At 42.1% G+C, this 15,911-nt stretch overlaps 1 protein-coding gene across 1 annotated transcript in view; it reads left to right on the forward strand.

Moving 5' to 3' along the window:
• Positions 1 to 203: 203 nt before the first annotated feature.
• The window catches only part of LRRC3B (leucine rich repeat containing 3B), a 49,518-nt gene continuing 33,810 nt past the window's right edge, over positions 204 to 15,911 (forward strand). The window contains exon 1 of the mRNA XM_027880994.1: positions 204 to 350. The gene's annotated coding sequence lies outside the window, so the exon portion shown is untranslated. The remainder of the gene's footprint in view (positions 351 to 15,911) is intronic.

Genomic DNA, 15,911 nt, shown 5'->3' on the forward strand with positions numbered 1-15,911 from the left:
GCACCTCCCCGCTTTGCTGTGGGAGCGAGAGGGAGGTCTCTTCCTTCGCTCCCTCCCCGCCCTGCTCTCTCCTCCCTCCCTGCCCGCAGCCGCAGCGGAGGGGCAGGAGGGAGCGGCGGCGCGGCAGCACAGCCGCCCGGCGGAGGCAGCAGGGCAGGGCGGGCGGTGGCCGTGCCCGGGCCCCGCCGCGCCGCCCGCAGGCTCCGCCCGTCGCTCCCATGGCGCGGCGGCCCCGCGCCAGGTGAGGCTGCGCTGCCTGTTGCGCCGAGCGGAGCCGAGCCGAGCCGAGCCGGGCGGAGCAGCCGGGGGCGACAGCCGGGAAGTTTTGCGGGAAGGCGCCGCTCCGCGATGTGAGTTGCGGGGCCCCGCGGCCGCGCTGAGGGGAAGGGGGGCGGCAGCGCCGGGAGGAAACTCGACGAGGAGGGAGCGGGGGGGTAGGCGAGCAGCGCTGCTGCTGCCGCCGAGGGGCTGCCGCCGTGCCGTGCCGTGCCGTGCCGTGCCGCCTTGCCTGGCACTGATCGGCGAGGGCCAGCAGAATGACTCTCTCCCCCTGCCCGTGCTGGCGAACCTCCGGTGCCTGTGAGTGCTGGGGGCTGACGGGTCGGAGCTCCGCCGAGGCAGCGGGGGAATCAAGAGGCGGAGGCTGCGGGAAGGGAGCTGACACCCCTTCGCTTGGGAGCGATTTGAGACCCGTGGCTCCCGGTCCCGTACCGGAGAGGCATCAGAAAAGGGGGAGGAAAATAAAGCGTCCCCGCATATATCTCCGCTCCCGGGACGCCTGGCCGCTGCCCCCTTGCCGTGTGCGGGGCGCGCTGCCGGAGGTCTGTCGGTCGCTCCGATCAGTGTGCGGGCGGCGGCCCGGGGCGCGAAGCGGGACTGGCGGGGAAAAGGGGGCGGTGGAGGTGGGGAGGGGTGGGAAGGCGGCGTGTGTGTTGCCGTAGGATTTTTCCACTTTGAGATCTACCAAGACCAGTTGCTACGGATCAGGCGGCTGTGGCTGCGATGGGGAGGAGAGGGCATCTCCCTCCGAACGCAAGCAACAAATGGCAGCAGCGGGCGGCAGCCGGGCTGCGGGGGCAGCGGCGGTGCCCGCTGCGCCCAGGTGAGGCAAGGCTCCGGGCGGGACCGTAGCGGGTGTCGCTGGGGCTTCCCCGGGGGGCAAGTGCCGCCCACGGGGGCGCAGCCGTGGCGGGGGACCGGCGGTCGGGGGTTCCGCTGCCGTCCCGGCACCCCGAGCGGTTCACGGCCGCGACCTTAGAGCCCGGACAGAAATGTCAGGATCGCTGGTAGCAACCGAGTGCTGGGTGCTCGGTGTCCGCGGTCTCTTCTCGCGGCTTTCTGGCGAGCTACACAACCAGAATTTCCCTCGCCAAAAATTTGGAAAATGTTTCAGATGTGCCAGTGAGAATTCTTCTTTCCTTTTTGGCTTCTGCCTTCAAAAATTAGAAGATTTTAGATTGCCTCTTAGAAAATGTCAAAGTGATTCAGGCTGCAGGTTATCACCCAGTCTTTCTGATTGTCCCTAGATAGCAGAAATGGTGTGATTACAGCATAAAACCAGCCAAATAACTTGAAAGGCGTAAATAAATCTACTACTTAAAGACTTAGAATGAAAACCAGGCAAACAACATTTAGTGCTCTTCTCAAAGAAGTAATCTCAGAGGTATTTACATGTATATGAAAATGACAAAACAAGCCAATGCTTATGAGATTATTGTAATTATTTTTTTAAAAAATAGTAGCTATGAGAAAATGTTAGATTTGGGAAGGAACGGAAAATGACCTCTTTCCTAGTTGAAAACTCCGATGTGATAGCCTTTTCTGAAAATGCCGAAAACGAATGAGAAAAAATGTCTTCTTGTAGTAATTTGTCTAATCATTTGCACATTTAAATTGCAAGGTGTGCATCATACCTTACTGAAAGTGCTAGCTTGAAGACTTTGATATAGAACACCACAATGTTCATACAGCTTACCCATTGATATTGTTCTTAGTAATTTAGTTAAAAAGGATAGGCACACAGTGGGCTTCTGGTTTGATTTAGAGGGAAAGAAAGTAAGCTGTAGAATGAACTTATTTGCAAAACCCTTTCTATGTTCAGAGTCTAATTTTCTAGTTTAGTTTCTAAATAGTAAAAATGCTTGGAATTATGGCAGTGGGGTTGCTGCAGCCCTTACTTGTGCAAGTTGCTGTGGGTTTCTGTGGGATTACTTCTACAGGTAATACTATGATGACTCAAAATAGCAGGATCAGGCCCGCTGTCAGAGAGTTCCAGTGCGCGGCACAGAATGTGCTCATTGCTGCTAATGAGATGTCTTGGATTTCAGTAAGAGAAGAATGTGAGGTTAAGCCCAGATCTCTTACATTTATTCAGCTCTTGCTGGTTGGGTCACTGAACCCTGATCTTACCTTCCCTGAGGTCTGCTGTAAAATTTACGCTGACTTCAGTCCAACTAAAATGAGCTTCTGTGTGTGATTGTAGTTTTCAATTGCCTTAGGGAGAGTTGAAGCTGCTCAGTATCTTGGAGACCAAGGCCTGAGTGAATGAGAAAAGGGGATTGTACCTGCAACTATCAAGAATCAATGTGGTTTGCCTCAAATGAGAGATTAATCAAAAAAAGAGTATAATTTAATAGGCATATAAGTCTGTGCTCTGGATCCAGTGCTGAGCTAATACAGTCCATGAGAGCTCTGCCATATATAAACTGAATAGCAAGACTTAAGGATACATTTGTGATTTGTCTCTTCCATGTACTTTATGGGCTCTATTTCAGATCTTTTGGGAGGTAGGAAATTCTTCCTCTTCGCGCTGAAACATTGTTAGAGTAACTAGAGTAACAGAGCAAGTGCATGATATGTCAATTCAAGAAATATCCTCCTGGCAGAACCAAAATTTATAAAATTCAACTGTATTCAGAAGCGCTAACTCAGGTGTCTAAAGCTAGCGAAAATTTATTGCTTCATTACAAAAGCACCTTTAGATGTTCAGTTAAATAATAAGGTACTTCTGAGTCTTGCTTTTAAGGATATTTCCTGTCACTTCACTAGGAATATTTATGAAAGTAACACAAGGAATACATGGCTCACTGGCAGAAAGATTTTAAACTTTTTTATGAAGTGGATGATTTAAGCAAGAAGGAATATGTGTAGAAATATTTGTTGTTGCCATTTCAGTTAATCAGAAGATGAGCTAAGGAAGGTACTTTTTCTCAGAGTGGAATATTGCATTTTTGATGACTTAAAGGATTTGCACGTAACTACTGCCTTGTCATCTACATACATGGTCTTTAGATCAGCCCTCATTAGAGAATGTAGATTAAATTAGTGTTCTGTGGCTAGCAAAAATGTGTAAATTTGTAACTAAGCTTAGAGAAAACTCTTACGGAACAACTTAGAAACTTACAATAATGTTAAACCAAACCTTATTTTAAAATGGTATTTTGAACCAAGAATAAATTATTTGAGTTCATGGAATATGTAGCATTTACTTTGGCTTGTTTGGACAGGCATTTTAAAATTATATTTTATTTATTGCTAAAAGTAACCTCCAAAAAGTTCAATTTTAGTAGAGCACTTTGGTCTTGTATGAATCAAATGTCAGTATGTCTACAGAAAGTACAAGCAAAAACGATATAGGAATTTCTCAGCACATTCAGTAAGTATTTTTAAAGAGATTACAGTCTGTAAATACATGCATGAACAAGGTGTTCCTTCTGCTATTGGATCCAACATCCTGTGGGTGAAGTAGCATCAAATGTAGAGTTGTTCTGGTGAATTTAGTCTCTGCTTCTAGTTTCAGTCCAGCTCTTTTCTTAAGTAGTTCTTGTGCCTCCAACTTTCTGGTGAGTTTGTTAGTCTGGACGTACAGCAGACAGAGTATGATGTGGTATCAGTTTTACTTGCTGCTTCATCAGAGCTTATGGTTCAGATAAACAATTGCTGAACCCACTGTGGAGGAGGATCTCATTATTTCACAACAACTAAAGGTGTATGATGGAGCTTCATGGGGATTTCTGTGGGTAGCTGGTGGCTGTGTCTGTACTTGCCACTGATGACCTGCACTGTTTACCCCTATAGACTTATCAGCATTTGTATCCAGCACTGACTTACTTTACACACTTGGTTTGAACTTTGAAATATAAAAGCAATGCTTGCTGTTACTGAACCAGAAAGTATCTTTTATTCCTCTCCCCCTGGATATTTAAATGCTCCATTGAGTACCTTCGTCAAGCAGATCTTTTTCAAAAAATGGCTTATTTCTGACTAACTTCAACAATGAGCATGGGGAAAACCTTTTACCATAAGGGTCAGCACAGCTCCTGGGTTCTGTTTCCATCAGCAAGGAAAAGGCAGTGATTGCTGAATTAAAATGGTGTTTCTTTCTCTGGAGGGTATGAACTTTTGTAGGGATGAAAGAAAGAGAGGAGCCAAATGGGAACAGGTGAAAAAGGCCAGATGCCTTCAAAATAGGGGAGAAGTAGAAGACAGCAAGGAGAAGGGTAGTGGCTGAACTGGGTAGTTTGACTCTTGAAAGTTGGGGTGACTGGTGGGCTTGTACCATAGCCCTCTGGTTCAGCTCTGTGCTGTGCCATGGGTTTGCTATGGGCCTTCAGAAAAGATGTTTTGGTTGATTTGAGTGGGACTAGAAGCCTTGCTGAGGAACTGAATTTGGCTTTTTGTATCTCAACTCCACAGACAGGTTGTAGCCAGGTGGGGGTTGGTCCCTTCTCCCGGGCAGCTATCAGTACAACAAGAGGGCATGGTCTTAAGCTCTGCCAGGGGAGGTTTAGGTTAGATATTAGGAAGAAATTCTTCACAGAGAGGGTAATCACACACTGGAATGGGCTGCCCAGGAAGGCGGTAGATTCTCCGTCCCTGGAGGTTTTTAAGATGAGACTGGATGTAGCACTGAGTGCCATAGCCTAGTAACTGCGGCAGTGTTGGATCAAGGGTTGGACTTGATGATCTCAGAGGTCCTTTCTGACCCAACTGATTCTATGATTCTATGAAAGGAGAAAAAAATGCCTCTTGAGGCAATGGGGCTGGTAAAAGGCCTTTTCAGAGATACACTGACCTGAATAATTGGTCTTTTTACTTAAACAGCGATGAAAATTAGCACTACAGATCTTGATGTACTCGATTAAGGCTTACCTTTGCTTTTCAGGGTCAATTCAGCTGGTTAGGGTGTGTTTTAAAGAATTTGGCACTTCATTAATGACAATTTCATCAAGCTGGTAACTTACCCTTTGGGAAGAAGAAGAAAGTTAATCTTTGCTTGCCAAATAGCACTATAAAGATATGCTAACAAGAGAAAATGAAAGATGATAGAAGTGAGTGATAGCACATAAGTGGGATGCTACTCTGACTTGGAAGCAGGAAAGCAAATGGAGTCTATTTAATTATTTAAGGAACAATAAATGAAAAGTCCAGATATAAAGTGACAGTAAAAGGAGAGACAAACAGAATTTAAAAAGTTAGAAAAGGGAAACAACTCATAAAGAAAGTAGAAAGTGGACAGGAAGGGATCAAAGGTCAGGGGATGGACTTAAATTTCCATGGAGTTTTCAATTGGAAAATATTATCTGTATGAATCTGTATATTGCAGTGCTTACATAACAACCAGTACTTTGCTCAAATTGTGGAAGTCTGACACTGAGTGTTCTCCTGAGGGGTCACTTCGTGTTTCTGCTTCATCCTTTGGATGCACAACCTCAGTTAATAGGGCATATACTTTTCAAGATGGCATGTCTTAGGCAGCAAGCTGTCTTAAGAGGTATACTTTGTGGATATTATTTTTTATGGTGTTATCGTTTACCTCTGTTAAAGTTGCTTTCTCCACCAAATCACAGCACTGATTTTAAAGGGAGTATTTTTTTGCAGTTTACCAAAACTCCGTTGTGTACTTTTGCAACTGTTCTAAGTAAAGTTACTTCATATGTAAAGATCATGAGTATTCAGCAAGTCATTAGAGTGGTTGAATGACTGGGTGTTCAATACGCTTGCACTGGGAGTTAGTGGGACTTGTGAACAGTGTGTGAGGGCCGTTTCCCTCACCTAGATTACAAATATATATCACTTTGGCAGAATTTGCTTCATGCAAAGTGTTCTTGTAGTACTCACCTTTAAGAGCAGAGGCAAATACTTCTTCCTCTTGAAAGAGGAACTGCAACAAAAATTGTGTATGAAGTTGCTTGCTAGGTCATACATGGTTAAGCAAGTAGTGTCGGTTATTTATCTTGTTGATGAAACTTCAGCTTATCAACATTAAAACCAAAATAAATTTGAGCTACTGGTATTTTAATTCTTGACTTGTTAACCCATTTTTACTCTATGCTTGATAAAGAAAATTGGCACAATCTCTTTAGACTTCCATTTAAATTATTTTATTTTTAAATCTTGTGGTGGTGTTTGTGTTTTGTTTTCAATACACTTTTACCTTAAGAAAAAGGTACAAACTCCAGAAAACCTTCTCTCACACTTTTAAAAACAGATTCTGTAATGTTTTTTTTACTCTGAAGATGCATTTTGAAGTGGTAAAAAATTGTATTTGCCAAGAACAAAAATAGTAAAATTAGTATATGCAAATTGTAGGAGCTCCAGAAGAGGGATGATATGCAAAGGCAAGAGACTGTTCACAAGACTGGGAATCAGTAAATCCAGGGGTCATTCCTTACAGTAAGTCTAGCTAGAGTTGGGTTTGGTTTTGGGTTAGAGGTTTTTTTTCCTAGATGTACTGCAAATGGTCTTTAAAATTTAGCTTGATTCCCATATTTTATTAAACATAATTTATTTTTATCAGTCTCAAAAGAGAGAATGACCCTTAGTTCTTTTCTCCCGAGATGAACTTAACAGAGTACAACTGCCACTGCAACCTTCAGATAGTGTGAGTGTTTCTAAGAGTCCTTTTTGCCCTTGTTTTCACCTTTGTTGACACCGAGTCATTGAGGTGAGAATTGGTGACTTTTGAACGGTCTATTTTTAACAAGGTTTGTAATGGAGTATTACTGTTTGTGAATATATGCAATTCCCAATCTGCACAAGCACTAAAAGGGAAGGCATGTATCAGAGGTCTGCTTCTAAGTGCTTGTTTTCAGGTTTTGCTGTTCTCTGTGTGTGCCTGGTCCTGTTCTGTAGGTGGGAGTACCGATTTTCACTCTGCTGCTTCAAGGATATCCCCTCTTTTTTAAAGCTGAGAGATCCCAAACTGGAATTTTTTTCAAATAAATGATCCACATCAAGTTGTAAAATGAGATACAAGTGGGAAATTTGTTGTTTTTTAGGATCTTCTAACTTAGTGAAAGAACTCCCCAAATTTCAGATCATCATATTTCTCAGACCTTTAAGTTATCACTTCTCACACACTGCGTGAAACCAAAGCACACCCATCCAAACAGAGTAAATACATCTCAGCTTTGACTGAAAAGCAGCACATGGATGACAGCCTGCAGTAAACAGGCAATCCTCTCCCTGTGAGTGTGTACTGAGGCTGCAAAGCTATGTCATGTTGGTACAGACCAGGTTGCTGATCCCATTCTTAGTTATAAGCAAACTGTTGTCATTGAAAGGTTAATAATTTCTGTTGAGAAAATGTACTGGTCATGCTGTTTCCAGGGTATTTCAAAATTTTGGGCCTTTGACAGAAAATGTTGTATATGTATTCTGCTCATCATTTTCATCATTTACTTGGTATGCTTATTGGCAACCCTGATGCATAGTGGATGTTAGGAATAATTTCTTTACTGAGAGGGTTATCAAGCATTTTAACAGCTGTTTGAGTCACCATTCCTGGAGGTATTTAGAAGATGTGTAGATATGGCACTTAGGAGCATGGTTTAGTGGTGGACTTGGCAGTACTGATTTAATGGTTGGACCTGATGATCTTTTCCAACCTAAACAATTCTGTGATTCTATAAACAAGTATTTTGCTCAAGTAGGACTTGACAGGATTTAGATATGCAAGAAGCCTAAATCTTTGGCTCAGAAAACAATCCTGATGGATACAAATGGTATTTCAATAACTTTCGATCTAAAAATTTTTCTTGCAAAGCAACATGACTGTTCTTCTTGCCAGTCATGGCAGGTGTTCCATCTGTACAAATAACACCTAATTTGAACGAGTCAAGCTTAACGGTTATTTTTTTTCCACTATCTGCCACATTTTCAGCAATTTTTTTCTCAGTTCTTTAAACAAGTGTGAGGCAGCAGCATGGAACAAAATTGACAGAGGCCAAACAAGTCCTTAATTATGGTAGACTTTTTTTTAACACACTGAAAAACAACAGTCAACTGTGCAGTGTCAGTAGCATTGCAACTGCCTTTGGTTGTGAGCAAAAACGAAAGAAAAATGCCTGAATCAGTTAAAAATTGAATGCATGCTGTTGTATTGTCTAATACCATCTCAGCCCTTCTCGTTGTCATGCTGCATGAACAGCTATGAACATATCAGCTGTGTGCTGTTCTTTCAATTTGGTTTGTGCAGCAATAATTGATGTATCCGCTTTGTTGTCTGAGAATGGTCCTTTCTCACAGGCTTGCCACAAGAATATTTGCCATTACACCTTTGTCACTGATTTCAGCTCACAAATGTGTATTTATTTTTTCCATGCAAAAAGCTGTCATGCTGGGGATCTTTCTTGAAATGAAATCTGACCACAGGTCAGATCCAATAAAATATATTTTACATTACTTTCAGGACTAGTTTGTATAAAAATACCGTTCTGATTTGGACTTTCTGTGTGGCTGTATCACCACAAACATACTTCTACAGACCTTGTCCGTTCTCCAGACAACTTAGTCTTACCTCAGAGAAACCCTCTCTATGCGCTGTCATCTGAGTATTTTTTTCATTATGGCATGCATGACTTGGCAAGCAATGCTTTGATGATATGTGAATTGCTTTAAAAAGTCATGGACATTTGAGTTAGCTGGAAAATCATTAGAAAAACGTGAGGTGAATGAGGACAGAACCTTTATTTTCCTCTTGCTGTGGAGTTGCAGAGCAGATAAACTCTCGTGTTCTGTGGACTGCCAAAAGGAGTCTTGTTGCCTGGAGTTAATGTGTCTTGGTTCTTGTTTCACTGAAGCACTTTTTAATCTATGGGCTGAGCCTGCTAGTTTTTCAATTCTGGTTCTAGGAGCTGTGGAGTGCAGCTTTGAATACCGAGTAAATGCTTGGACATCTGCAGAGGGAGACTAAAATATTATTAGGCTTGCAGAGAAGTGCTTCATTAAGGTAAAGCACTGGGGGACTAGGGGCTGGTTCTGTGGCCACGTGTTTTTCCATTCATTTAGCTACTCCAAGTAGCCTCCTCCATTTCCTATGCCTCCATAGTTTCCTTAATTTTTTTTTTTTTTAAAGAATATTATTGCCTTTCTTCTAAAACTGTTTTAGGCAAAGGGTTAAAAAAGACTGATGAATTTAATAAATAGCTGTATTGTAGTAGAACTGACATTTTTGTGAATCCAGATGTGTGTATGAGGAGATAATGTGACTCTGAAAGCATTTGGTCTCAGTTCTTCTGACATTTTTTCTTCATTTTGGACCAGTCAGTTGCAGATAAAGGGCACTGATAAAGTAATGTTTTAGTGACCTTAAATACCACAGCTGACAGAGACTGAATTTTTAAGTATCAGCTACCAGGGAACTACATTTCATTATTACCATCTAGAAAAAAAAAATCGTTTGTTTTTAATTACAGATACTGAGCTTGTGTTCAGTTGATCTAGAGGTGGGCTGACTGCAGAGGTGGAAAGTTTGTTGTAGTGAAAATTGGAGATTGGAGAGAGGTGGACTTCTTGCTAACATTAACACTACTCAGGTTCACTGTTTTCACCCATACACCTGACTGTTCTTGGAGGTACCTAGTGGCATCTTGGATAGAAGAGTTGCTCCTGGAAACAGTTTCAATCTGAAAAATTAGCTATTAACTTTGACCCTTCTCTGGTATAACTTAGACTAGATGATTTTATTTGACAATTTAATAGTTGTACCTAAGCTGCTCTCTAAAAATATTTTGACCTTGGATTTTATTAATCTTGAATATATTACTTTTTTGAAAGAATTTTTATATATCTTAATAAATAAAGAACAAACCTGGAAAAAGGAAATTAAAAGCGAGTGATCTGTGTCTTCACTTCCAAAACAAATGCAGTACAAATAATTGCATTATCTTTTCAACATTTTCACATCAGAACAGGGAAAAAAAAAAAGCCCCTCTTTTAAAACCTGTTTCCTGTGCTAAAGCCTGTATTTTTTCAGATTAGAGAGAAACACCATATTCCTCAGGTGCCGTAAGGAGAATATTACTATTCAATGACTGTTCTAACAAGCAAAGAAAACACTGGACTCAACATCAGCTGCCCCACTGCCTGACAGCAGCAGTGGGGCTGCTGTCTCACTGTTAGTGTTGTAGAAGGATGTAGGTGTCTGCAGGTTCCCTGTGAGCCTCCTCGTTGCAAGGACGTGTCGTACCTACAACCACATCAGACCGCAGCTTTGGGGCACTCCTCTTTTCTTCGGGGGCTCTGTGGGACATTGTGAAGTTCACATTGCCTCCTTATGCTGTGTTGTAGGTCCCTGTAATAGTGAAAGCCTTTAATTTTTCATTAGGGGTTTGACCCTTTGCTCGTTTAAAAGGTGAACTTGATTTCCTTGCCCATACAGAAAAAAACCCAAACAAACAAACCAAGCAAAAGCATCGGCCTCTGTCAGCACTAATTCATCAGATGTGGCAGGGGGCTGGGGTTGCGTGTCAGGCTTGGGGAATGGCATGAGAGGGAAGTGCTGTCTATAAAGAGCTGGCAGGGATGTTCCAGGTAAAATACCCATGTAAGAAGGCTCATCTGAAGAGATGAAGGGCAGAAGGATCAGAACACGCTGAAACATTTCCTGTAAGATTTGTGCTTTTTGGTGAGAGGTAGAAGATAAAACACACTGCTAATACTAAAGCATGTCCTTGCTAAGCCTACATCTTCTTTCTTGGCAGCCCTGATGGCAGCATTTTGCTGGGCCCTGAAAAAATTGGTTTCCTGGATGTGCACAGGACATAAGGATTTGTCAAGGCTGAGACATGGACACTGGTTCAAAGGGCAAGTCATGGTGCTCCTAATGCATCCAGAGAAGCATCTTGGACAGGAGCTCAGTCTCTGGGCATCTCTGAGACAGGCTCACAGCTCTTAGCAGTAATAGGCTTTCCTTAAAAGTCTGTTCCAGAGATGGGCTTTTCTACAAAAGAGGAGTTTCTTTATAGGATGGGTGGCTGGTCCAGGGTGTAAAAAGAATGATGGCAAGTTTTCCGTACCTGCTGCTGCCAAATTTAGTTATGTTTACTGCACTCTGAAATGCCACTGTTTGATTACTTTTTTTAACATTGTTAATGTGAGTTGAGGGTGTTATTGATTGCTGTGGTTTTCATAAAGCTTTCAAGGTAGTGATTCAGGACTACAGAAGGGCTTTTCCAAAACTGTACTGAGAAAAAATGCTCAGTTCTTCTTCCTTAGTGAGTGGCATGGCTTGGGGGTAGGGGGTGAGTAGGTGAGATTTCAATGTTCTCAGCAATGGGGGAGTCCCATGTGGCATTTTGCAATGTAGTTTTAAAATGTCTAACTTGCCAGACATTTCTCCTCCTCCCCTCCCTTTTTTTTTTGTTCCTCAGTACTTTTAAAACCTTTTTATCTTTGAAGAAGCTTAGGAGGTCTGAAATGGGAGCTGCATAGGTTTTTCCTTTCTCAGGGGAAAATGGTCATTCTGAATAAGAAGTTAAAGTGTTCTCAGGTGATAGAAAAATCTTAAAAAGCCTTAAACAAGTACAGCATCTCTGCATTTCTCAATCAAGAGTGGAGAGATGTTTTATTATAGCATAGCACTGTAATGAGTTAATAAGAAGTAAACTTCATGTAATTTTCCGTGCAAATATTTGGATACTAATGAGGATGTTTACAGTCCCTAAACTCTTTACTGTTTTCTTTTAATCTTACTGTCTTTCTTCCTTTTTCATTGCTTCTGCTTTTGGAAAAAGTTAGCTTAGCTGTCAGCTGCAGAGGACTCTTCCCTTGTACCAGCTTAACACTTCATGTGGCTGAGGGTTACATGAAACAGGGCACTAAAGGACTTCCAGTGAAGGTGCCTGGAGCAGGTCCAGGGGGAAGAAACCATGGGAATGTGCATAAGTTCAGGCCTGAGATCAGGGTTGTACTGAGGTTGTGATTAGGTAGGTATTTGCTTTGGAGACATCAGTATTGTGGATTTTTTTTTTTGCTTGAGAATCCTCATATTTAAAGACTGGAGGTAAACCCGCATCTAAGCTTGGTGAATTTGCTGTGATTTATGTGGGTGTAAGCCATAGTAGATTTACGTCCATAGTGTGCATGCTGTCTCAGTTTGTTATAGACTTATGCAAAACCGTAATGAAAACACCTTAAGAATGGATCTTATTCATACTGATTTGAACACAGCATATTTCCAGATGGGAAGTGAGGTATTGTTCCTAACTTGCAGTACAAAAACACTTGAAATAACTGTTTCTGGGACTTCAGTATTATCTGTTGAATTCATATCTACTCTTGTCATCTGACAGGCTACTAAAACAAGATTCTGCTCAAAATGATAGAAGTGGCAGTCATACAATGCATTTCATTCCTGCTGAGTCCTGTTATGTAGTTATTTCAGGGAGATTGGGATCTTGCTTCAGTCATTCAAAGGACAGTCCCTTGAAAAGGATTTGCAGAATTTGTAATTGTGCCCATAAATCTCCTGGTTCCCCCTTGCAAATAGGGTAAAATTTCTGTTACAACCTGCTGTGTTGGGGAAGCAGCATTTTTTTATTATTTTTCTTTGCTTGTTCCCTCTTTTTTAAATCCCAGCAGCTGCGGTGAATTCCCTTTGGCACTGCCACAGGACGTGCCTTCCTTCCTCTGCAGTGTTGTTACGGAGAATTGCTTCTGTGTTCTGTCAGCATTTGACCCCTTACAGCTGGCAGTGAATCAAAGAAATCAGATGTACGGAGACCCAAACTCTGCCCTTAGCTACACTTGTGAAAACCTGTGGCATTATACAGTTGGCTTGGCGAGGCTTAAGAAATCCCGTGAGATCCACTCCGCCGAAAGTTGCTCGGTAAATGTTAGAGAGGGCTGTTGTTTTTGCGCTCGTACATTTTACTTTGAAGCTGTACCTGAGCTGCGGTTGATGATACTGTTTCATAACGTTGAAATAAAGGGACAGATCTGGAGGATGAGATGTGCTGTGCTGTCAGTGGAGTTTGTCACTAAAGCTGTCTTAGGTGCCGTGAAAGTGTCTGTGCTGTGGGAAAGACGTGCTTAGCGGCCTTCTGGTTCTTGGCAGCGTTTAAACCACTGCGACCATCCTCCTCAATAGCCTGATCTCTTTTGGGGAGGAGCCTGGCCCATCTGCTAGCAGGGTTGGGCAGCAGTAATGCCCAGCATCCTGGGTGCATTTTGGTAGACACTAGCTTTGTGGCACAATGAGTCCCAGGCAGCAGAGGAGTTTGTCCTTCCTTGACCAAGAAAGCCCTGTTCAGGTCTGACACGTTCCTACGACCATCCAGTATGGAGCAAGCACAGGGCTGAGGGTTGCTCTGGGGAAGCTCTGGGATCTGGCCTATGGTGGTGTAGCTGGCTGTCCTGAGACTCTCAAACATAGTGTACATACATCTCCATGTATGTTGGTATATGGACAGGCCCATATGATCTTTTTGCTTCAAGTTTAGTGCAGAACCACAGGAAATAATGTTCAGCCTGAAGACAGATACTGTACTGACCACAGAATCTTTGACTCGTACTGATCTCTGCGAGTGTGGGGGATGCCTCACGAAGCTGGTCCGTAAATAATCAAATACCTGAATAGTTGCATAATTCTTCTTTTAAAAAGTGTTGCAGTGATAGACCTGAGCAGATTGAAGTTGCAGTCAAAAAAGCCCTTCCCTGAATAATTTACTGTAATTCTTGGTTTCTGTGTCTTGTGATCATACGGAGACAAGAAAACAAATTATGAGACATGAGGAAGTAAAGCAGAAGCTATGAAGAGAGGTATTATACAAACCACTAGTCCAATTGACGGGTATTTTTATCGACTTCTAATTTTTGGAAAATTTTCAAAAATAAGAGGTTTGTGTATTTTTTCCCAACTGATTGGAAATTTTTCCATTGGTTAATGTAGAAAGGAAGTTGGAAATATCAGAATTACTTGTGACTTATTTATGTGTCCACTTTGCTGTGGTGATTGGAGGAACAAGGAATTAAATGCTGTGGATTTTATTGCACCAACTGTAGTTGTACTTGCAGGCCATGCAGCCTCCGGAGGGTGACCTAGTGCCATGCAGTCTAAGGACACTTCTGAAAGGGAGGAGGAAATGTGCCAAAACACTCACTTTTGAGTGGTGAGGTTGCATCTAGATATTTTGTCATGTAACTGGGGTAAAGTGATGTTTTTCCTTCAAGTCCTGAAGATTTATGTTTTTTCAGGAACAAAAAAAAAGAATAGAACAAAAGTTATGATTCTATAGTACTGCATCTTCACAGTTTTATTCTGTGCTTCGTATATTCAAGGGATTTCCTAGCAAGAATAGAAACATCTGCAATAACAGCTCCTATTTATGTTAATCTTTTCCAATCAGCATGCAGTCTGAAATAATTACAATAAATGCACCGTCTGCTCCAAACACTCACAACTTGCATTTATTTCAGGCTTCTTGGCTTCAGAAGTCTGAGAACATAATCCCTCATTCTGCTCTGCTTCTTCTCCTTTGCATGAAGTTATCCAACAGTTCCTTTTGTGAGCTTCATTAACAATGGTCATGCTGTAATAAATTATATAAATTGAAAAGTTTTTAATTAAATAGATTAACCAAAAAAAAAACCCCATAAAGCATAATAAACTTAATTAGGTAACATTTTCCTGTAATAAATTTGCACACGAAGTGTGTAATGAAGTAGGCCAGAGTAAAATCTGTAATCTGAAGCTTTTTAGACTTCATAGCTGCAGAAATAGTTTTATTTCTTTTTTTAAAAAATGCATCAAAAGATCATGTGTTAAACATATCTTGTTGTGCAAAGGATTATGAAAACTTGGCAGAAAAGCAGTAGTTACTGTCAAAGGCATGACTAAGAGTATGTTTGAATCGAAGAAGACACATCTTCGAGTCTTTCTTCTGTTTCTGCTAGAGCTGCTCACCCAAGTCAGGGTCATTTTCTCCAACTTGGCAGTGGTGCTTTAGGTCTGTTAATTGTTTTTGGTGCTGGGCAGAATTAACAGGTATTTTTGGTCAAATTGACCAAGGTATGTGGTATAAAGAGCACATTCAGAGCTGAGTCTCCATGTTGGTGCTGTGTGCATTTAGCTTGGCTGCTTGCCCAGGCATGTGGGAAGGAAAAGGAAGATCAGCCTTGGCTCATGATTGCAGTGCCATGGAGTGACTCCTCAGGTGTCCCTTACAGTTAACGGCACCTGCCGTTGCTTCCTCTTTCCTAAACTTGCATCCAAAAATATTAAGATTGTTATGCCCTTAATATTAAAATTGTTATCCCGTGCCTGATATTCTCTTACATAGCTCAACCAGGCTGCTTTCTCTTGGGCAATGTACCCATCTAAGGAACTTGATTCAAAAACAAGATGTCATAGAATCATAGAATCATAGAATGGATTGGGTTGGAAAAGACCTCCAAGATCATCAAGTCCAACCCCTGATCCAACTCCAATTACTATATCATGGCACTAAGGGCCACATCCAATCTCTGCTTAAAAACCTCCAGGGATGGTGAATCCACCACCTCTCTGGGTAGGCTGTTCCAATGCCTGATTACCCTCTCCGTAAAGAATTTCTTCCTAACATCTAACCTAAACCTCCCCTGGCAGAGCTTGAGCCCATGTCCTCTTTTCCTATTGTTGGTTGCCTGGG

Source organism: Empidonax traillii, unplaced genomic scaffold (genome assembly GCF_003031625.1).
Source record: "Empidonax traillii isolate 1590-97213 ecotype Southwest subspecies unplaced genomic scaffold, ASM303162v1 scaffold81:size2596050, whole genome shotgun sequence".
In the NCBI taxonomy this organism is placed as follows: domain Eukaryota; kingdom Metazoa; phylum Chordata; class Aves; order Passeriformes; family Tyrannidae; genus Empidonax; species Empidonax traillii.